Source organism: Carassius auratus, chromosome 1 (genome assembly GCF_003368295.1).
Source record: "Carassius auratus strain Wakin chromosome 1, ASM336829v1, whole genome shotgun sequence".
In the NCBI taxonomy this organism is placed as follows: Eukaryota; Metazoa; Chordata; class Actinopteri; order Cypriniformes; family Cyprinidae; genus Carassius; species Carassius auratus.
This window is the reverse complement of record NC_039243.1, coordinates 23,351,675-23,376,077: the sequence shown is the minus strand read 5'-3', so window position 1 is coordinate 23,376,077 and position 24,403 is coordinate 23,351,675. Positions and strand designations below refer to the sequence as shown.

At 36.7% G+C, this 24,403-nt stretch overlaps 1 pseudogene; it reads right to left on the bottom strand.

Annotated features, from left to right (window-relative positions):
• Positions 1-16,923, bottom strand: part of LOC113104261 (protein sidekick-2-like) — a 250,514-nt pseudogene extending 233,591 nt beyond the window's left edge.
• Between the last annotated feature and the right edge of the window lie 7,480 nt (positions 16,924-24,403).

Genomic DNA, 24,403 nt, shown 5'->3' with positions numbered 1-24,403 from the left:
TTTGAGACTTGAATCAGGCATGTACTGTATATTTTACTGTACAAATAAAGCCAGCCTTGCTGAGCAGAAGAGACTTATTTTTAAACATTAGACAACATTACATATCCCAATTTGAACACTATGTGTGAATGTTAAACTAAATGTTAAACTTGTATACATCTTCCTGATGTACGTACTATTTCTCACTCTGCATGTATGTCAGTATAAATTTCTCAACCTCAAGGTAAACTGTTAAACAAAATTGTATCTGTTAAATGGGATCTCCTTCCTTTTGTTGTATGAATGTGATGTATGAAATGTATTATATGTAGGCCACACATTTTTGTTAATTTTATTTTATTTTTTTCCTGGCTTGTCATGGCCCCCTATTATAAGCTTTAGATAGCTTCTTTGGGGACCAGTTCACATGCATGCTCATCTTAAGTGCATATGAATATATGTATGTGTAAAATGTGAATAAACTTCTTCTACTGTAATAAAAAAAAATGTATTAATAGAGCTGTTGTAGGGTAATTATTATTATCATTATTATTTTTAATTTTTTTATTTTATTAGTTGCTTTTTCTCTGCTTTTATTTTGGCAGAAACCCGCAGGAAGATCTCAGTGCTTCTTTTTGTTAATAACAGCTTGCAGATTTATAAACTATTTTCATTACGAATTTGGGAAGATGTTTTTCGCATGTATTGCATTGTTACAGTTTACTTGCGTTTTGGACTTTGAACCCCGGTGCTGCGAGTTTGTGCAGCGCTGTCAAAATACATGCAATTTGTGCGTGCATTAGAAAATATTTTTACTTTTTTTGCTATTTTCAGACGAACGGACGGACAGACGGATAGACAGACAGACAGACAGATAGACAGATAGTTAGATAGATAGATAGATAGATAGATTTCTATTTTTTACAACATAACCACAATGTCTGTTTATAAAAACAGTAAAGGCTTAGCTACTTAATTAATAAGCTAAAGCTAATTGATTTTCATGAGGTGCACCGTTTCACATCGTTACAAACTGTCCCAACCACTTTACCCAAAATTATGCTGATAGACAGGACTAGATTCCGCCCATATAAATCAATTAGATCCACTTAATTGCATTAGAAAGTTTTTATTCTAATAGTATTATATAAAACAAAAGTTTTGTTCAGGTACCAAAAATTACTAGCACACTATTTCCATATTGATGCATAGTCATTTTCACTGACAAATGCACAGAATTGGCATTATTAGAGACCCTTTAACCATATATACACTTAGAGGAAACTGACACATAACTGAAACCTGATCTTATGAAAGAAAACCCTGACATACACAACTTGAACATCCACTACCTTTTCTGAAAATTACATTTCTCAACCGCTGTGGCATTTGGTCTTTCAGCACCTGCTATTTTAAGTATCTAAGTGCAGGTGGTGTGTCAAAAGGTCAGTGCCATGCTGTGCAATGATATGGTTCTGTGAAACACGCTGAGTATGAAAACTGCACCAGCCGAACTAAGACTCTGACAGACGCTTGCTGCGACCACATCAATTCAAATACTGACTATTTTCACTCTTTACCGCTTATATAAAAGGAAAAGAGCACAATTACTGCATTATCTAAACAACACTGGTCCAATTTACTCTAGCACAAAGAGTTAAATGCATCACGTTGAGATGTTTGTCAGCTGTTTTGCTCTAACTGCAATTTAAGGCCACGCAGGTAGCATTTTTCTTGCATGTGCACTGAAACAGAATGTCATTTGGCTTCTCAACTTGATTAAAGGACACAAAGAGAGAGAGAGTGAAGAGAAAAAAGAGATTCTGTCATTGTGTCCTGTGGCAGATTGCACAGACAAGCCTTTTGCAGGCAGTGTACGTTCTCTTTGTATTCAGTCGTCTACCTGAATAAACCCATGGCCAGCCTTTAAGAGGAGTTGCATGCCGTATATGCCATCACAAATGCATCTACACACAAATTCTCCAATCAATGGCTGTTCTCAAACTCCTTTTGTTCCTCAGAGTTCCTTAAGAAAGGCTGCCGCCTTGCTCAGAATTGGGTATTTCGCCATTATTGTGTTTGTTCAATAGGAAGCCCTCCAATTCTCTTTTCAGTTGGCTATTTCCTTATTTTGTTTTTGATTACAGGGTTGCTGAAGGTTCCTGTCTGATTTGGATTTGATTTGGACATTTTCATCAATCTATCATTGTGGTGTCTATATAAACCTATCCCTAAATGAAAAAAAAAAATAAAAATAATAAAAAAAAAATATTCAATTAATAAATGAATAAATAACTAAAAATAATTAAATAAATGTTTTACAATTTTTCATAATACAAATAAACTTGTTTTACTCATTTTCCATTTAACATGTACATCTAAAAGTCCTTTAATAAACACTGCATTGGAATCTCTGACTTATTTGTGACCCTGGACCACAAAACTTGTCATAAGCTTTCCTTTGATGTATGGTTTGTTAGGAAAATACAATATATGGCCGACATACAGAAGGCTAAAACTATTTTAAAATCTGGAATCTGGGGGTGCAAAAAAAGTCTAAATATTAAGAAAATCACCTTTAATATTCTCCAAATGAAGCCATTAGCAATGCATATCACTAATGAAAATACATGCATACAGGGTAGGGAATTTACTAAATGTATTCATGGGACATGATCTTTACCTAATATCATAAGAATATATAGCATTAAAAAAAAATCTTTAATTTTGACCCATACAATGTATTGTTGGCTATTGCTACAAATTTACCTGTGCTACTTATGACTGGTTTTGTGGTCCAGGGTCACAATTTTTTTTTTTCTTCATATATTGTATTTTGTCTTACTGGACAGGATTTATTTTTCATTTTTTTCTTGTTTCCAGTCTAAACAAGTGAAAAATAAATGCAATAACAAATATGCGCATTATCACAAGTTCTTAATAATTTATACACTGTTGCTTTGTATTTATAATAAACTTGATATCGATCCACTCATTTTACAAAACACTTGGCCTATTTAGGATGATCTTTAGATATTTTAACGTTAAAACAAGGGGGGAAGAACAGGGGTAATATAAGGTATATGATTTTTTCCAAAGTGGTTGGCCATACAAGTTGGTCAGATGATCTAACTTAAGGCTTTTTGTCCATAATATGCCAAATAATAAAGGTCTGGCATATTGGATTTTATTTATTTTTATTTATTTTATTTTTTTTATAATTCAAAGAATAAACCAATCTGATACATAGTTGACATTTGAGGCTTAACACTGTAGAAAAGCACTAAAAGTTTTTCATTTTGTTTATTTTCATATAAAAATATGGCTTGCAGTTGCATCAAACAATGGTATAAACATCATTCAATGTAAATTGTGATAATCGTAATTAATAACCGCAATTACAATTATGATTTTTGTCATTATCGTGCAGCCCCAGTTTGATGGCACGAGATTCCCCTAAAGGTGAATTTTACAAGACTTTTAAGGACATTTACTCACAGCAGCAATGCACAATTTATTCCAGGCACAATCGCCAAAGGACCAGACAGCTGTGGAGCTAGCACTCCTATTACCCTGTGTTTTTATGCTTTATAGAGCTGAGGACTTCAGAAAGGTGAAGTGAAACACCTCAGCATCCAGCCCTGCTGCTCTTTCCTTTTTAATAACAAACATATATTGTCTCCTCTATTGCTGAAATGGCGACAAAAAGGCTGTTGGAGTAAAACGGCCTCACAAATTAAAGATACCGTTGAGTGTAAAAGCGTTTTTTTGTGCTGCAGTCTCCACTATCTGCACCCACAATAACTGCCACGTAATGACCAGAGTGATGCACTGCCATTCGGTACAAGCTTTCATTTACTACAAAACAACTCACATGGCTTCACAAAACACTGTAAAACAAGGCCTTGACTCAGAATACGGAGAGGTCCCCTCAGCATTTGGCCTTTGCTTTTATGGACAGACATGATAAGGATTGTAAAAAGGAAGGAGAGATTGCTCATCAGCAAGGCAATTAATCAATTAGAAAGAACAGATCGATCTTTCTCCCCCCATCCAGGCTGGCAGGCTGACAGCACTCAGGTGTAATTAAAATTGTAACTATTGACAAATCAAGATGGATGGAGGACCACCAAGCCACTTCGCTTCTGAGTGAAAAGTCAATGAGAATTAATGACCTTTGTATTACGTGTTCCACAGAACAACAATATTTGTGCTGGCACAACTGCAAACTTCCTAGTGTTGGCAATTATGAAAAAAAATAACTTTTAACTAACTTCACTCTAAGTTCATAAAAAAAAAAAACAGGGCACAATGTACTGTGTTAATATGAAGGAAATGTTCATAAGCTTAATGGATAATGTCCTGGCAGAAAATTACCACTAGCTTTTCCATCTTTCTCCGGATTATTATCATTATTTTTACAGTTCTTGCATAAATCCACATAACCCTTTACAGTCCTGATGATTGCAATTTTTGTCCACAAACATCTCATGCAGCTCATGCTAACATTCTTATTAAGTTATGAAAGCGTTATTTCTCAATATTCCCTGAATATTCAAAATGTACCGTTTTTAAATGTCACATTTTATCATTTTGCAAACATTATAGGGAAGTAATTTTTGAATGCTCTCTGAAACATCTGAAACTAGTAAGTGTTAAAATTGAAAAATAGTTCAGAAGAAAGTTCCATTCAGAATTAAACAATTGCCTCCTTTTCAATTCATCAATGTGAATAGAAACTGGACTGAAATATAATTTGAAATGACAGAGGACTTTACTGAATTGCAATTCATATATATATATATATATATATATATATATATATATATATATATATATATATATATATATATATATATATATATATATATATATATATATATATATATATATTCATTCATTCAATCAACATGAACAGAAATGAAGAGTGCTTCCAATCTTGTGCACACAATACTGTTGATTAAATATATATATTTTTTTTCTTTTTTTCTTTTTTTTAGAACTTTCAAACAAGTTTTGTCATGTCAACATTCAAAATACAACCATTGCTTTACTAGTTTAAAGGCATTTGAATTGGAACTGGAATTTTATTTCAACCTTGTTTAACACATCTCAGAAGCTGTTGGCACCAAATCTGATGTGGTGTTTAATCTGGCCACGTTTCTCCATTTATATTGTAATGAAACCTTCCATCACAAAAAAAGTCAAAAAGAACATGCAGTTTGGGAAAAGTTTAGACTTGAGATGGGCTTTAGATCTTTATTTTATTATTATTTTTCAAGAAGAAACTGTCTGCTGCTTCACACAGTATGAAGAAGCCAGAGGCTAATATTCAAGAGAAAGCCGATGGAACATGCACTGAAGTTGAGTAATCGGAATGTTCAAACTAAGTGTTGCATACAATAAGGTTCCATTTTTTTTTATGTTTTGGTCTCTTATGCTCACCAAGGCTGCATTTATTTGGCAAGAAAAAAAAAAATCACTTTTGTGTATATTAAAATATAAAAAAAGTTCAAAATTACAACACTTACTTGAAATATTTAGCAATTGCTTTACCTTAAACTGAATATTACCTCTATAAAACAAAATAAATGACAGCTGGGAGCATTTGCACAAAAACAAGCCTTTTTAATGCCACCAAATTCCCGTTTTTCCATGAACATGACAAGAGAGATATTCAGAAAACATCACCTCAATTACCTGGAGGATTAGAGAGAAAGATTTCAGAGACAACCTGTGGCGCAGCACAAACAATCGTCGGATTAACTGTAGAATTTGAGAGATAATCACCTTTTGATGACAATGACAGCAAAAAAAGATTATCACAATATGTGTGAAGCACCGTTGGTCATCTAAACGCACTCTAAGGTTATATAAATACCACTTTGTTCATAGACACACACTGGTGTTTTCCTCGCCCCCTGCTATACGTGAAAAACCACAAATGCGTTTGCTCATCTAAAGTGAAGCACCCAACAAATCAAAGTTAAGGCAATTACACTCCCACATCCCTCTTCTTCTTTTTTTTCAAAATGGCAACAGCTGTTTTCTGTGGTCCAAACTACACTGTAATTTCATGAGGAGCATATGGTTACAGTTGATTAATCCAGAAGGAAAAGTGTTTTATCATTTCCAAAGGCGGTTGGGTAAATAAGCCCTCAAAGGGGCTCGAGAAAAGGAGGTGGAGAGTTTCGAAAACTAAGGCGTGATCGGGGTCCAGGCTTCCTCTAGTGAGTGGCTTCTGCTGCGTGGCATTGATTGATGAAGCCCCTCTGTGCTGGTGAGAGGTGGCATCTTCATGGAGAGAGTGGCTGACACCATATGCTCATTGACAGGTGTATGCACAAGCTCACAAAGATGCGTGCTATGTCATGCTTAGCATATAGACTAATCTTAGTATAGTGTGACAGAAAGCACACATACATTTCTATCAACTGGAACCCAGCATACTGTGAAGTCTGTCCCAACATCTTGGATGTCTGCAGTGTCACATCTATTCTTTCAAGTTAAGCAGAAAAAATGACAGTGCTACAACAAAAAATATTAATCTAAGTATGTATCATGAGTTGCACTGAAAAAAAAAAAAAAAAAAAAAACACTGCCTAGATTGATATACATCAATGCAGAGATGTACGTGTAGCAAAGTAGCAGTGAAACAACAGACTAGATGTATTTAGTTTCTTAAGCTATAAATAGCTATTTTCTGAAGTTTATTTGCCATGTTTTCACATTATAGGTTCCCTTAATATTTTGAATTTAGTTTTAATCTGTCTGTAGGTTTTGTAAATTTAACCCTTAAATAAATAAATAGTAGATTCCCTTAATATTTTGACTTTTTTTTTTTTTTAGTTTGACATTTTCTGATTTAATTGAATTAATTCTGATTTATATTAGTTTTGTTATTTATTTATTTTATTTTAGTAACAATAAAAGAGAGAAATGTTGCCTTGGCAAATTAAATTTATTTTATTTAAGTTAAAATTGATTTTATTTCAAGTAACAGAAGTTCTTATGCTTACTGTTTTAGTTAAGAACTTAATAAATTTACATCTACAATGTTTACATTTATTACTGATGATTAATTATTTTAATTTAAATTATTTTAAAATGTGTATGATGTATTCTTAAACATTTTTCACATCTACATTTAAAAAATAAAATAAAAAAATATTCAATATTTATAAACATATATAAAATAAATAAATAGTAATATTTTGCTGAAAAATTATAGCATACAATACAAAATATTAATACTTGATTTATATTTTATTTATGATCGTTTAATTTGTCTATTTCAAATTGTTTTCACTTTCCAGTTTTCCGATCCCCTAAGTCTTCTATTCTCTCTATTGTTTCCCGTCTCCCCTCTTACTGTATCTATAAACAAAATGGCAGAAATAACATCAAAAAGGACAAAAATGGAACAAATCGGTTTGTTGGTGCACTGAAATTCACAAACACACTTCTAACAGCTCATTGTATTTTGCAGTTTGGATGAGACCATGCTGTGGAAGATGCTTTGCACCCCCTCTGCGTTAGAGTCATGTGGCGCGTGTCTTGCATTGAGATCATTAATGCTTGAGGGAATACAGTATGTGCCATCATACCATGACTCCAGCTACAGGTCCAATTATTCACAAAAATTCTGAGATTGCTAGCCTTTTTTAGCTCATAAAAACACATACACACAAACAGAGACAGAAACACCCAGAAAGAGCAGCAATTACAGGGTTTAGAGGTGGCATCTTATAAGGCCAATCTGATTGCAATTCCATTCCAAGTGCACGGCTCTCTGCTTAAGAGTGTAAGACTTAAAGTCCTCATGAACGACGTGTCACACGTAAGTCCATGCTCATTACCATACTGCCATGCGCTATGTCTGACTTTGGTAAACAAGCCAAAAGTGCCTTGCACGGTCTCCATGCTTTGCATAATTGTGCTTTAAAAGGCCTGGGATTCAGCTGACTATTACACACTGAACATTTACTTAAAGGCAAGCTTTCTCTGAACGAACGTAGAGGTACGTTCGTCTGATTTCCTGCGTTAAAGGCTTCAAAAGAGTAATGGGCTCACTGGAAATGGGCAACATTCCTGCAGAGTCTGGTACATGGCAGGGATCATACGAGGAGAGGTATCTGGATTAGATTAGATACAAGTGGAAGCGCAAGGATTGCAATTTCATTAGCCGCGTTTCCACTGTCGGGCCAAAAGCGGGCATGGCAGGGCCAGTCGCGTTTCCACTGTCACTTCCGGGGCTTGATCGTGCCTGGTCGGTGCTTCTTCAGGGCCAATGGCTCAGCGAAACAGCTGGGGCTGGAGGAGTGGTTATAAACAAAGGCAAGAGTTTCTCCGCGTCTGGAGAGCGTCAGCGCCGCAGATAATTTCAGAAAGCTAACAGCTATAACACCAGCATTAACACCTTTTAAAATGAGTTGAGCTCAAAACTCACTTTCAGTCAGCAATGAGTGTGGATCTGATGTGGATTTATAATCTTCATACCACGCAGAAATATTTATAACCGATGCAAAGACTATGCACGATAGGCATTAACATTACCGTACTAAACATCCTAGATATGACTGCTGGAGAAAAAAATCAGACGTCAGCTTCTTATTCTCTATCACAATCGTGTATTTATTTAGTAACAGATTTTATCTATCATAAATCACATCTATAGAGTTTAGCTCCGCGTAGCCTATGTCATAAAATAAAATAGCCTAATGTTTTTTGTTCGGGAGCTTTTATAAAAATATAGAAATAATCATTCTTTCTAAAAGTGATGTATATACCGTATTTTTCTGACTATAAGTCACACCTGAGTATAAGTCGCATCAGTCCAAAAACATATATAAGTCGCACTGGACTATAAGTCGCATTTATTTAGAACCAGGAGAAAACATTACCGTCTACAACCGCCAGAGGGCGCTCTACGCTGCTCAGTGTAGACTACAGGAGCACTGAGCAGCATAGAGCACCCTCTGGCAGCTGTAGATGGTAATGTTTTCTATTGGTTAATTTCTCTTGGTTCATGTCAAATTAATTTTGATAAATAAGTCGCACCTGACTATAAGTCGCAGGACCAGCCAAACTATGAAAAAAAGTGCGACTTATAGTCCGGAAAATACGGCAGGCTATTGTGACTTCAAATAAACAGAAACAGACTCGACTGAAGAGCAGACTATGTTCATATTGCTTTTTTTATATGTTACTAATTTTCAATCCTGATAAATTATGTCATTATGAAAGCAAACGGCCGCTTTTATCGTGTTCGTTTTGTGATCGCACTAGTTCCCGTGACTTATTTCTTATTCGTTTTCTGATAACTTATCTTTATTGGTGAATGATGGGGTTGCATGACGTTGTTCCTAAGAGGTGTGTAAAGGGGCGGGTTTTATTGTAGCTCAGCGGAGCTTCTGGCCAACTACAGGAGCCAAGGCTTGTTGGAAGAATCAGGGTGGCAAAAAGTTCTCCATGCTAAAATGGTTGGAAGTGGCAATAGCATCAGATACTCAAAGACTGTGTATGTCATTGTGATGTGACATACAGCCAAGTATGGTGACCCATACTCAGAATTCGTGCTCTTCATTTAGCCCATCCAAAGTTCACTCACACAGCAGTGAACACACACCCGGAGCAGAGGGCAGCCATTTATGCTGCGGTGCCCTAGGAGCAGTTGGGGGTCCGGTGCCTTGCTCAAGGTCGTGGTATTGCCAGCCAGAGTCTCGAACCCACAACCTTAGGGTTATGAGTCCTACTCTCGAACCACTAGGCCATGACTTCCCCATTGTCTATCACACATACTTATCACCTTCTTCCCTGTCATCCAGTTCTGCCTTGATTCAGACCAGGCTCGACATCGGTGAGAGGAAGAACTTCTCTAACTTCAAAGAAACCACTGCGGACACAAATTCACTGTATGGAAAAGAGCCCAGCGCTGACTCAACATTTCAAAGCTTAACGCTCCCACAGCAGTTGGTTAACGTGCACCCACTAATATTCCTAAACACAAGAGATTACAAAACACTTCTCATTAGGGACCATTTCAGAAGCAAACAGAACTTTATCAAACAGTGATTGGAAAGATTGAGTCATAAACCAGATCAGCTGGGGGCCAGTTTACACAACCTGAGAACAGCTGAGACTCTAGAATGGTCACTATGCAGACGCCCCCATAGACGCTCAGCCATGAACCATCTGTCTCAGCTTGTGGACTGAATTTCCACAGAAACAATGTTGTAGACCAGGGGCCGGTTACACCAGCTGTGAACGTAAAACATTTGCATAGTTATAGCATAAATAGGCACAAAGATACAATTTATGCACTATAGGAAATATCTAAGAGTTGCGCCAAAAAAAAAAAAAAAAATGGATGGAATTACGGAAGGAATAAAATCAGGCTGATTGGAGTAGATCGATCTGCTTATGCATATCAGGATTCCATCAATCAATGTATTTTTTTTTTTTTTTTTTTTTTTACATATAGTTACATAATTTTATTTGCATATGTAAATATACTCATTATTTTATTTCAGAACTGTACATTGAATTTCAATAGAAACATAATTCAGATTTTATTATATTTCTATATTAGGTTATATTCTGTTTAAAATAAAAATGTATTCTAAATAAATATATGTACGCAAATGTTTATTCAGTTCCCTAATATTATTTATATATTTAAATATCCAGTTATTAAAAAAAATGATGTCAAATTTCAAGAGAAATACAATTGTTTCATGTTACTGAATTATAATTAATATAACAAGAAGTTTTAGATATCAAAGAAAAATTCCATATATATTTATATGCGTGTGTGTGTGTGTGTGTGTGTAAATATATATATATATATATATATATATATTAATAATATTATTATATTAATATTAATATATAATAATATTAATATGGTTCCTTAATAGTATTTACATATTTAAATACAAATTATTTTATTTCATAGCTATACATTGTATATTAATAGAAATAATTTCTTTACATTGACACTTATCTATGAAATATTCTACAATTATTTACTGATTTATAGTTACTACATAGATATATAATGACACCCTGACCTTAGTGTGAATACCACATTCTCAGAAAGGCTTTTTGAATGCTGCTGCAACCATACCCTTGTGTATTTTCAAATAAGTCACACACAGTTAAACAGAATCAAGACACATACAAATCATGCAATCTGGGCTAAGCAGGAGGCACATCAAAAAAGGAACTGCGCAGAATCTTTTATTTCATTCTTTTAAGCAACCTCTAGCAGTCCCCTTATGCAATGCGACTTCAAAGAGCAACTGCAACAAAAGTGCAGATTAAAACGGTTGGAATACATTGAGCTAAAAACCTGGAGTGCCCCTGGAGTGACAGTAAGTACATTTCAGATGAGCAACCCTAACCCTAACAGTAAATAGTGCCACTGCATCAATTACACCCCTTCACTGGCACCCCTGAGTGCCCCCCTCCTTGGCTCTTTTCATCTTCCTCAAACTTTCTCAGGAGTAAGATCTTATTAGCATCAGTAGCATTTTTTTTCTCTTTTATTTCTTATGCACATCTTTTTTTCTGTTTTCCCTAATTATACAACTTTAGTTTGATGCCTTAGCATGTTTGCAGGTTCATGTCACAGCCTTTGGAACCCTGCAAAACCAAATGACAGTTGACAAGCAAGCAGACACTTTCTTTCAAGTTTTTAGATGGAACCGTGGCACCAAAGTACATTCCTATTGCGCAACACCCATAAGTCTGGCACTGAAGTCATATCCTAGTGCAGCCACAGCTTCAGAGGCCATGACTCAACTGACTAGTAGCATAATGCCTGCTTCAGTGGACTCAGATAGACCATTTAAAACACACGCCATGGATAGATGCCTCGCTGGCACAGTCCTTGAACTTAGTATTCAGTGTGCGTCTATATGTGTGAGCGCATTTGTCTGCATTCGTTGGCCACGCTCGAGTCCGAGGAGCTCTAATCACAAATGGATTTGTCCAACCGTTTTAAACGCAGCTTCTTTTTACGTTGTGACTGTAGGATTAGCGCATCTAATCATAAAATGAACAGATTGGTTGAAAAGAGCAGAACACAGTGGAATAATGAATGTAGGTAGAGAAATTACACAATGCTTGATTTAGCAAACACAGTCTATTATTATCTGATTAGCAAGAATAAAAACTGTGATCACATGCATTTTCTCACGGAGTCTCGCTCTTTATTTCTCACTTCTATTTTCTCCCAAATGTATTTTTCTCTTCAAATATTTAATATCTGCTGACTCCTGTGCTAGCACTCCAAAATGGATGTAATATTTTACGCAGCGCTATGTATATCCACTTCTTCTCTGCGGACTCCATTACACTTCCCCAGGTGAGTTGAGACACAGCGAGTCATTAGGCTCTACGGGAAACTACGAAGTACCTGTCTTACAGAACAAGCCATTTCCTTTGTGACTTCATATTCTTTTCCAGATGCTGTCACTGAGGTATAGTAAAGAACAGACTTGGTTTTGCTTCTGCATTCTTATAAATGCACAGTTAAGGTAAAATATATGAGCTGTTCTGAAGATATTTTGATATTGCAAATGGAAGATATGCTCCTCACACATTGTGTGTGAAACTTAACAGCTCTTTTCACATTTATGCTCAGGTTTTAGGGCATAATTTAAAAAAATGACTTCACAGAACATTGCTGTATTTTGCATCTAATAGAATAACCTTTCAAAGTAACTGGCATTGTGATTTATCATAAGAGACCACCAGTTAAATATAATACTGTTTTTATAATATTTTAACTAATGATGCCAACAAATAAACAGAAAGTGGATCTAGATGTCAGATGAAAGTTATGCCAAACATAAAAGTGGCTTTATCATACCTTAATCATTTTGGCAACAGTTATTCAGATTTTACGAGGTAATTTACTGTCACTCTTACAACATGACAAATTCATGCAAAGCAAACCCTTTCTGATTGATGTGACGTACCAATTAAATTAACTTTCAAAGCAAGCAAAAGATAACATGCTGAAATGAAAATGACCTTACTTGTTACTTAATTAAAATTAATTAATAATAATGTTTATTATAATTATAAGTGTTGAAAACACTCTATATAAGAAAAAGAAGAAGAAGAAGTAGAAGAATTAATGTACACATTATTTAACAAATAAAAATATGTTTCACAGGATGCCGTGACCTGTTGAAATTCACTGACAGGTAATTCAGTGAAGCCCACTTCTTACCATGCTGTACTCGCACTAGACTTGTCACTTATCACTGCGGGTTCCATATTATAAGAAAATATTTCCAGGTATCTGGAATATGTTCAGTCATGGGCTGAGTGATAAACTCACCTTTGATTTGAAGTTGAGCCACTCATGTGGACCACTAGAGCTGTCCTCAGGGGGTAACATCAAGCCCCTATGAGCAATTGGTATTCAGGCATGAAACAGCCCAAGGCATTGCCCAAGGCAACAGTATGTCCGAAGAAGACAACAGCCCAAACCCAAACCCAAGCTGACCCAGCAGGGGGCAATAGGAGTGAGTTTCACACCTGCCCTGTTTAACATGGTGGACAGGATTCAAGAAGAATGAGTTAAGAAAAAGACACTTAATCAATAGTTCCTACCCTCTGTATCCTAGTTTTTGGGTGATTCGTATTTCTAAAAAAGCAACAAGGGCTCAATATGTCTGTTCAATACTAACAGGTTTCCTAAGTGCCAAGAGTAAGCAACTATACAGGCCATCGTTGAACTCTCAGGGAGTTGCCAAGTTCAGACCCTATGAATAAGTCTTTCAGTCTGGATTAAAGAAAAACTGTGATGTACCACCAAATTCTAAATCCCCTAAGCTGAACTAAAATTCTTTATCTAACTATATAAATGTTGGGAAAAGGTCACAGATGGTTTAGATGTACAGTACAAGCAGTATAACAGAATCAGCCAGTCTGGGTGTTGGATTGCGAGGCCTTCGGTTGAAGAGCATCATCATATCAGATACACCTCTAATCAATGTGTCATTACCTTCACTTCAAACTCTGAATGACATTCTGCGATGAGGTTTTCTAGTCTGAGTCCAGGTGAATTACCGTCTCAACTCTGCCATATTCACTCATCAAACAGTATTCCTTTGAAACCTCAAGTGTGAAACACGTCATTTAACAGCATGCTAATGAAGCTAATCTACTGAAGTCAAATGATTTACACACGTGCTAATCGCTTCTTTGTACTGATTTCATTCATACTACACACATTCATACAATACAGAACACACTTTTTAACATTGCAAAGTTTGTTCCTAAACAAATGTAGTACCTTTTCACAGACAATGCAATCTCAGAAACAAGTTTGGAATATAGCACGTGAATTGCATGAATCATGTTAATTATATACTGCTTTTTGGGGTATTAAAGCCTATAATTACTATGAACTATGTTTCTGAATTTAAATAAATATTTATGTGAAAATTCTACCTCACAGTTCTGCTTAGGTAGTATATTGCCACTTGAAGTATATGGGGGGCTTTTGCACTCCATCAGTTGGGAGTTTCTCAATGGATTTTACATTAAAACATGAGCAAGATTCAAAGAGCTTTATAAGTGCTTTGGTGGGAATCTGTTCTAATGATGTTTAGGTGAGAGTTCCAGACCCCAGGAACGTTCCTGGAAAACCCGTGAGGATGGAGACAATTAACTTGAATCAACCAATGCCACAGATCATTATAAAACAAGAGCATTAGACTCTGTGAAGAAGTTAAGTGTAACACACGTTCACTCAATCTGCTACTCTCACTCCATTTTTCATTCACACACACGCACACACACACACATACACACACACACACACACACACAAACTGGTAGCCTAATCCTCCCAATGTGTAAGTTATCACTCGACTGTAAATGTCAGGTTAGACAGCATACACTCATGAATGATGGATATATGGCATGTCCTAGTTTGCCATGGTTTCCTCCCTAGGCAGCATTACAGAACAGCCTATTTCTCGATCCAGGGCTTAGTGTTAGCTATCACGCATTCCCAACCCTCCCACCTGTGCTTGCATAACAACTACCTAAGCAGCCCATGCAGCTACGCTTGGAGATAACTGGCAACTGAAGAGAAAGTTTCAGTAGTACATTTCGGCAGCACTGCATTACAGCGGGGACAATATCAATATCAGAAAATATCAATATCAGAAAATATAAATATAAAAATAGTATGCACCTGTGTAAATATTTCCACTTGAGCCAGCATTGGCCACCCAGGAAATGTTATTTCTTTTTTATTTAATTTTTTTGCCTCATGCATGAGATTTAAGTATATTGTTTCTATCCTTTTCCAGGCGGAAAGCGACTGCTCAAGCTTCTGATCCCCGACTGCTGTCTGCGAAATTTAGACAAAAACAATTTCCTCTGCTTGAGGCCATCAGCTGAGAAGAGAGGAAAATTACCACAAGTGGCCAGTTAAAATGCCTTGTACTCTGCATGCAGAAAAACTCAATGGACTACTTTCTGTCTTTTCAGCACAAATCCATGCCAGACAGGGGGCATGTGCCTTCCAAATTAGGAAAAATCAAACTGTCAATATTGCCATTAAGGTAGTGAACAAAATTGTCCTGTTTTTTGTTAATAAAGACTCTACGCTCCCCATTCTCTCACAAAGTGTATTTTTTATGTGATGTAAATCAAAACTTTAGTTGCATGCCTATATGCAATTTTTACAAGTCCTTATTAAAAAAAAAAAAAAAAAAAAAAACTAATCATCAAATCATAAAATCTCACATTAAGAGTCTGTCAGCACTGACAATACACATCTGATAACATGCACCTTATAAAGACCCTTTTCCAAGATCCCATCCGTGAACTCATTTTAACTGAGATCTCTCATTATGTGCAGTCATAAAACAGGCAAGGAGTTCATTAATTTTGATAGTTAATCCACAGTCTCATTAACTGGCTTTAGTTAATTTCGCAGCCATGCCCTGTATAATTGCCTGTTGCCCGCACAGTTGCTGCATGCTGGATGGACTTCAGTACACTTCTAAATGCAGGTTATTATTGATTAGTGACTGCAAAGGTATGTACAGGAGTATGTTCTGGTGCTGGATAACTCAAGTACTGCTCATTTTGGAGGTCTCCCTGATTTATATCGTAAGCTCATTACAAAAGGCTCCAAGCCCTGAGATGGGTGTGTCAGATAAGACATCCAAAATGTGCAGTTCTAGGATATGATCTCCGACAAGCATCTCCATGAGAAATTGATAAAAGAGAAGAGAGAGAGCGAGCATGTAGATGGCTGGTACACATCTCATATAGGGGAAGATGGAGCAAGATGCACGTATTTTGTGAATTAAGTTTCACTGTTAAGTGATGCTGTACATGCTTGATTATTCTGTGTGTATTAAAATGTATCACTAAACTCAAGCTGTTCTTGCGCCATGTTCCTTTTAAACAGTAATTAATCCAAATGAAATGACTTCAGAACTCAATGTTAAATGTTACAGTGCCTCAGGCTCACTCTGCGTTTTTAAAGGTCTTTGGAGACAGCAATTTAAAGAAGCGCTCTTTACCTTGTGTAGACGCCTGACGTAGGAGCACGGACAGCAATATTACAATCCAACAGAGTCTTTTCTTTGCTTTACCCAAATTCCCCAACATTGCCAGAGAGGCAGACGAAGAGACACTGAACGCGTTTGTCCGGCACGCCGGGTACATGTTGCTCCTCCACAGTCCAGCCACAGTTGTGCGCGTAGTTTTCTGGAGTGTCTCTGGCGCGTCTTGAGTCAAAATACTATTCCTTTACATTTATATCTCAAACTTGAATATTGTTCAACTCCGTTGTAGGTGTGAGTTTGTGAACAGTATGTTAAAACTTCAGTCCTAAACAGTGCACAGAATGCACAGAAGTCTGATCACGGAGACTTTTGTTCTTTCATCCACTGTCTCTGCTCTCATGCATTCACTTAATAAATGTTTGATCGATAAGTATATTTCCACTCCAGAGAGCAAAAGCTTCTAGTTCACGAATTGATAACGGTCCCCAGGCTCTGATTAGACGGGTGATTATTCGCTCATGATCAATGACGCTGTTTTTCTCATTCCAGTAAACCAAAAGTTAGCTCTGTTCTTGGCGAGTAGCAATATGGTATCCCCAAAACGAGTCTTTTGCAGTGAAGAACCTCCCGTTCAGTGAGTCCGCCCAGATGCAGGATAAGCTTCATTCGGCTTAAGTAGTAACTTTCCAAGTCCCGTTTTAGTGCGACACGGTGCCGCTTGGTCTAATCGAAACATGCTCTGCGTAAAGCTCCGCTGGGTACGAGGGTGCAAAACGGTATTCGTGAGAGATCAAACTGTCATCGCTGATTGCCGCCCAGGAACCGGCCCCGTCGCGCTGAAAATCTCCAGCATCATATGAGCAGCAGATCAGAGAGAGAGGTGCGCGCGAAGGGGGCTGACGCACGGTGCCACCGCGCGGTGAGCTCCAATAAGACACAGAGACAGACGGGCGCTCGCTGCTGAATGCACTGGAATGAGCGCGTGCGAAACCAGACCAACAGGTAATTGGAACAGTTGAACGGTCACAACGACCTTTCAATAATGTCTCCATCATTCTATGACACAGCGATTAGTGGCTAAACTAACGCCTCTCTGTCCAAGCTGCTTCTGTTGTTTGTGCATGTGTTTGCGAAGATGAAAAGTGATGGGTCTCGATATTTCATTTACTGAACTGAATAGACATGACCTTTGGAGAATCACGAAATACTAATACAGCTCATCCATGAGATATTACTTGTTCAATTGTGTTTTCGTCATTTCATGTTGTCTCCATGTCATTCTGACCCCGGAACAGAATCATAGTCCTTTATGAAGAGTCTAATAAAGAGAAAAAGATGAAAATGACAAATAGCAGCTTAAATATTCTATCTATCTATCTATCTATCTATCTATCTATCTATCTATCTATCTATCTATCTGTCTATCTGTCTATCTGTCTCTCTGTCTGTCTGTCTGTCTGTCTGTATATGTCTATTCCCTCTGTATGTCTGTTTGACCATCTGTGAGCTGAGCTTATGTCTGTCCATCAATCAATATTTAGTTTATTTTGCCCAACATTCTATTCATATATATATATATATATATATATATATATATATATATATATATATATATATATATATATATATGCTGAAATTTTTGGCTTTTTGTGATCAATTGTTTGTTTATATTTTTACAATATTTTCCTTCTTTGTGAACAATATAATCTGCTTAATAAATTATAAAGAAATGCTAAAATTGAAATGCCCTATCATTATTATTCAATTGCATTACAAACATAAAAGAACCAACCAATCTACATCAAAACAGGATGACGTGCAAAATTATTATTAATCATTCGCCATTGGGAAAGTAAACCTAACATATAAGCAAACGTTATCAAGTAAATTTACATTATTTAAAAGATGTTCACTTTTACCTTTTTTAATTATTTTTTGTTTAATGGAAAAGAACCGATTAAAAATAAAAAAATAAATAAAAAAATAAAGACTAATTAAAAATAATCACTGATTAAGAAAATTATTTTTTTGCAGTGTGGTGCAGAGAAACTAATATCTAATCATATTTCTCAGAGAAGGAAACAAAATAGAAAACTAGAGAGAGATTACATAGACTTGTAAGCGAATGTAAAGAAGTGATTTGTATATCAGTCAAAGGAATCATTTGGGACATACTGAGATCAGGTCTGAGTCTTGCACTTTTGATCCAGTGAAGAAATACAAAGAGCCCGCATACAGCAAAACACACACCTACACACGCTCCGGGTTAGTATGCACACACACGCACACGCACACATACTCATAAGCAAACACATGCATATCTATATGTAGGGATTTGCTGTAGGATCAGTAGATCTCCACCAAAGTGGAGGTCAAATCACAGAAGCCAACATCAGACTACATTACAGGTCTGATTTCTCCTGCAAAGCCTGTTCGCCCACACACACAATACACATACTAACACACTTCAAAGACCATTGATCTTCTCTGGCCTGCGGGAATAACAACTTCCACATCAAGCAGAGCTCTATGGGTTAATCATACATGTCAGAGGGCTAAAGCTAATCTGTGAATAAACATGTAAAGCACATTTATGGCCATGTAGGGATGCCTGTTAGTGGACCAACACATGTGAGTGCTGGGAAAATCTGGTACTGGATCTGGGTCTTAAGATATAGGTGTTCTTGCTCACTAGTAGTAATAAATAAAATGAGTGTGTGGGGGGGGGGGGGGGGGGGGGGGGGGGGGGGGCTGCAGGACTATTTGATCTTGACAATCACAGCATGATATGACAACAATACTTCCCTCCACCACACCAGCTGGGTCTTTATTTCAATAACAGATTAGGAAAGAAAACACAGTCGTATTCCTGAGCCCTTATCTAAATATCATGCCAAACCTGTCTGGATTTATCCCTTTCACAGAATAAAAAGAACACGGTTAAACTATATCACAATGATATATTATCTTTTAAGAATAATACTTAAATAGGAATGATAATAATAAGCATATTATAAACTGCATATTACTACTACTACTAAACAATTTTATTTAATTTATATCATTACATATTCATTTTATCAATTATATTGGTGCCTACAGCCTGCATTCCCAGCATCCTACATACTAACTGAAATGTAACTACATAAATGGCTAATATGAAATGCTATTGTTAGGCAGCAGTTCTCATGAACATGGACTGATTTCAATAAGGTTCAATGTCAGTATGATGCTAACCTCATGAAATGATACTCTTATAAGCATACAATTATGTAGCATACACTAACATTGTGTAAAAAATAAATATCCACATTTATCGCTATTCACTTCTATTCAATACTGAATGAATTATATTTATAATTGGCATTGCTCTTGCTTCGTCTGCCAACTTGAATGGAATATATTTTTCACTGAACTTGTCACGATGTATTATAGGATGTGCTTCAAAGAGGAGAGCAAGCCTATACTGTACTCACTTATCAAGTGAAACAGACTAATGTAAGAGAAGTATTGTTTTAGAATTCACCTCTATATGGGATCTCACACAGAATGGAACCTTCATGAAATATGACTGGCAGCAGAGAGAGACAGAGAGAGAGAGGGAGCTGTGGTCTGGAACACTGTTCCTTTTGGATAGACTGCCAGAGAATTCACTATTACAGTGACATGCAGCACTGCAGTTTACGGCACTTCTCATTTATTTCTATGGTATCCGTAAACAGTGATTGACTGTCACACAGCTCTGTCAGAAATTCAGTGATGTCAAGGCTAAAAAGTGATTGGTTATCAAGGCACATGTGATCCAAGTTGGCCAGTAAGCTTTCTCCAGTGGTAGAGATGGGCCCTGGTATCTCCCAATAATGAACTCTTGATAAAGGCATCCAGCTATTGCTATAGCTGAATAAAATGCACACAGCCACATTTTGAATGATTAAACATGAAAGCAATAAACAAACAATTGCAACTATATATAGTTAATCTGTATTTTAACAGTGGTGGGAGATGTTTAAACCCCTCAAACGAAACAATAGCAATAGTGTATCATAGGAAGTTCAACTAATAAACAGGCTGAACAAAATACTGGCTTTTATAAAAATGTTATATATGATTGTGCCCATGATTTTTGACAATTGGTATGGTATTAATGTTCACATTTAGTTTGCTTTTAATTTCTTAGCAGTAACTTATAGACAAGCCTCTACAGATATGTTTTTGGATGCTGCGATTTGTTCAGTTAAAGGAGATATATTTTTAAAGTCCTTATCAAACTGTAATTCTCCACCTTGATATTCAGTGCTGAGACACATCAGGTATGAATGAAGAGAGATGCATGCTGAGGATTCCTGCACAGCTGCCTGAATCTTAAAGGGTTTTCAGGTGTGTTGGACTGACAGGAACGAGAGGTCTAAATAATGCAGCTGACAGTGACTGTGAAGGAGATACACAGAAACTGAGGAAAGTAGAGAGAGTTGGGTGGTGGGGGTGGATTTGGGAAATGTATTTTATTTTTATTTAAAGCAATGCATCGCATTATTAAGATACTTCCTAATAACGGTTGCATTTACATTTTATCGTTCAGCAGATGCTTTCATTAAGGCAACTTGCAAATGAAGAAAAACAGACACGATTTATCATACATGAGTCAACAATATTACCAGTACTGCAATAAAACACAACAGTCGGGCTCCAGAAGTAAAAATCCCATTAATTTTCTCTATTTTTAGTAATAAAATGTTGACATTACATAGACAGAGAAATGCACCAGGAGCTCAGAGAATGATGATATATGCTTTTATAAATTCCTTAAATAAGTGGGATTTCAATTGTGTTTAAATGAATAAATAACTCGAAATTGCCCTTATAATAACAATAATAATAATAATTCTAGCCAATTAAATATTTTACAGATAAGTAGAAAAATCTGCAATAAAAACTTTTTGACACCTATTATAAAAGTATTTATTACAGATGTTGTGAATTTCATTAAATTGTGTCATTGGTAATGCTACATGGGATGGGATTTGTAATCCCTGAACTGAAAAAAGAAAAGAAAAGAAAAGAAAAGAAAATGCATCAGTAAGTTTCTGAAGCCTGAGCCATTGTCACACTCTAGGAAGAGTAATCAAAGACAGAAAAGAAAAGAAAACTAAAAAAAATATGAGAGAGGGGAAAAGTGAGAGCCCTCATACCATATCAGCAGGTACACACAGTCATATTCATAGACTGAAGGACAGACTAATTAATGTAAGTGGCCAGTATGACAGATGGAGACAGGGTGAAAGGCCAGTGGATTTTGTTTTAAAATGAGAGTGTGAAAAACTATAGAGGGAGGAAAACAGTTGTGTTTCTAGTGTCAGGATGGGGTTAATGTTAGTTTGAGTTTTATTTCAAAAGAATTCAAAGCTTGACTTAAGCCAAGGTCTCATAAATAGACCTTGGGTAAATTCAGTGTAAATTCAAGTTATGCATTCTTTCATTTTTCGCATTCACTCTAACACATTTGTATAATACATACTGTATGCAAAAGGAAAAGTGTGGGTTGTAAGTCAAATCTCACTGAATGGATGAAGGAAAGGAAAGGACAAACAATAAGTGGTGTGTCAGTACATCAAAAACTCAAATGTTGTACACATTCTTTCTATTTTTCAGTATCTATCTCTGAGAAAAAAAGAAGAAAAAAGTGTGTGAAAATGACTGTCTGACACTCTTACACCTTGGTGGCATCACCCTTTCGAGCACAGAGTCTAAGAGTGAGAGGTTATGGTTCGGCCAGAAAGTTTCAAGATAAAAGGAAGCCAGACTTTGGCTGTGTTCAAGTGTTATTGTGGTTTTCCAGGCCACTGCACAAAACTCATCTTTAATTTCAAAGAGACCTTGGAACTCCAGGTAGAGATGGAAATGAATTGAATCTTTTGATGATTCAGTTGAACTAATTCCAAAATCACTTTTAAATTGATTTAAACATGCACAACACTGCATCAAAAACATTTGTGGGGCGGGGCCGAGAGGCGTGGGAACGAGGAGTGAGGCCAGGTGTAGTGATTGGAGATGAGCTACACCTGCGCCCCACCGCCGGTCTTGAGTCCCGCCCCACTCGCCACAACATTATACATCACTATAAAAGCATTGCCCCCCACCCCCCCACCCCAGCTGAAAAAACGAACAAATGCATAAAATCATGGAATAATTTTTTTTTTTTTTTTTTTTCTCTATGTAGCTCACAAGGTTTTGGCTGGGTAAGAACTACCCGGAATCCTATTCATCGCAAGGATGACAGTTTACAAAAATAATCCCTGGCTCCATTGTTCTGTGACTTTCCGACTCAGTCACCCATCCAGCAATGTTATAGAGCTGTGATTGCACTCCACGGTCCTTCACATGCCTGCCACTACACCATGGAGAGAAGTGATAACCAACGCTTTTCACCTTTCCTCCAAACACAGGAGCCAACTGCTGCGTCAGAGGGCATGCTATAAGCACTGTGTGAGAGAAAGACAGTGGAGAGAGTGAATGAAAAAGTAGAAGGTCGTCCACTGATAGCCTCCATCATGGCACCTATATCCAGTGTGATTGCATGCTGTAGTCATGTACTAGTACTTGATTAACAATGAGAAAACTTTTCAGCTTCTATCTTTTATCAGGTTGCAGACAGTAAGATAATGATTTTGTAAAGCAGGAGAAAAATTTTTGATGCCAGGAAGTGATCCATGAATTGGATCATTTTGTGAGGCACACCCTTCCTACAATATAAAGGCAACCATATATCTGCTTTCGAGGGAACTTGAACTGTGTCCTCTAAGGATCACTATGGGAAGCCAGTCTGAAGCACATGTCTAAACCAATGGCGAGGCCACGGGTGGGCATGGGCCCACCCAGTGAGAAATTGGTAATTTTCCAAATGGATGTAATTTATTAAACAATAATAATAACTATAATAATTTATAACTTCATATATTTATTTAAAAATATACATTTGATGCAAGTTCTCATAGTCAATTACAGGCAGTTTCTTAATTTCCCCTCTTCTTATAGGTCCATACAATACACTTGTCAAAATTATTATTTTGTCAGTTTCTGTTAGTCCCACCCACAATGTTATGTTTACGACGTGAGGACACTATAGTAAAATGCATGTGTTTGAAAATAGTGCTGAATTTTAGTGAAACAAACATCAATCAGTCTTTTAAAACTATATAGTTGATATTCAAAATGAAACTTAAGTCTTAGCAATGAATCCAAACTATCAACAAATGAAGCCAGACCAGCTGCGGGTGATGGATTTTTAGATTGTAAACTTCTGAGCCAAGTGTGTTTGAAGCATCATTTTAGCATAAGTACAGTGTTTGATCCACTTAACAGATGTGTCCTTTGTGTAAATAAACGAATAAACATTTTGCTAGATACTGTTCTCCACCACAAACTGCATATTTGCAGCTGCACACATTTCTATGGTCCTCAATGTTTACTCTTCTTTGAACATGAACCGACAGAGACACTTGATTATGAGATTATCTTCGAAGTCCTGTTGTCTCAGACTGAGGAAATGCTTTACAATAAACTTCCTTTAGTTAATGTTGGTTAATGCATCTGAGAGCCAGGGACTCTGCTCCTGGAGCACCATTCACAGTCATTAGGGTTTTTATAAAGAATTGGGGGTTCATATATGAAGTCTCCCTAGGTGATAGGCCAGGGTCCGGTATTGTGGCAAACCTAGACCCTAGGCCATGTCCCCCTAAAAGAATCTCACTGCTTTTGAGCTTTGAGTTCTGCCCCGGGATTAGGGGATTAGGGGATATTGTCAGCAACAGCCGCTGGTGGGCATTTATGGTTATGCCGTAGAGTCAGTACTCAGGGCTTACCATGGTACTTGAC